Genomic DNA, 612 nt, shown 5'->3' on the forward strand with positions numbered 1-612 from the left:
CCTGGCCCACTATAAAAGGGGCTGCTTGCCCCACTCCCCTCTCTCTTAATCTCTTGCTCTCTTGCCTCTAGCTTCTCTGTCCCCTTTCCCCTTCCCTTCCCCCTCTCTCCACGTGGTCATGGCCGGCCTCTACTTCTCTTCTCCCTCTCTCTTCTTCCATCTTCTCCCCCCACCTTTGCCCTATCTCCTGAATAAACCCCTCCCCTTGGAACCGTTTGGTCTGGAGTGGTCTGTTCTAAGCTGCGGGAGAACGTTAAATTCTGGTCTAACACCCTGGCCCTAGGAAGAGAGCAACCTCAATACTAAAAAAAAAAAAAAAACCAAAAACTGGCTATTAAAGATTTAATGAATCTTTAAATGGAGATTAAATGATTCTGTACTCGTCCTAATTTTAGCTATTGTTAACTAAGCTTAGGGGTTAAAGATCCATCCTTAGACAGCAAGCAAACGGATTGCAGAACCAATCAGTAAACCTCACAGAGCTTATTTCTCTCAGTTTTGTTTTCAAATCATCCTTCAGGGGGTCTGAAAGCCCATAGGGATGAGGTGGGAGGAGGTCCCCAGGGTAGCCACGCCCCCAGCACGCCATTTTAAGACCGGCCGCGCGCACGC

This window comes from Arvicanthis niloticus, chromosome 7 (assembly GCF_011762505.2).
Source record: "Arvicanthis niloticus isolate mArvNil1 chromosome 7, mArvNil1.pat.X, whole genome shotgun sequence".
Taxonomy (NCBI): domain Eukaryota; kingdom Metazoa; phylum Chordata; class Mammalia; order Rodentia; family Muridae; genus Arvicanthis; species Arvicanthis niloticus.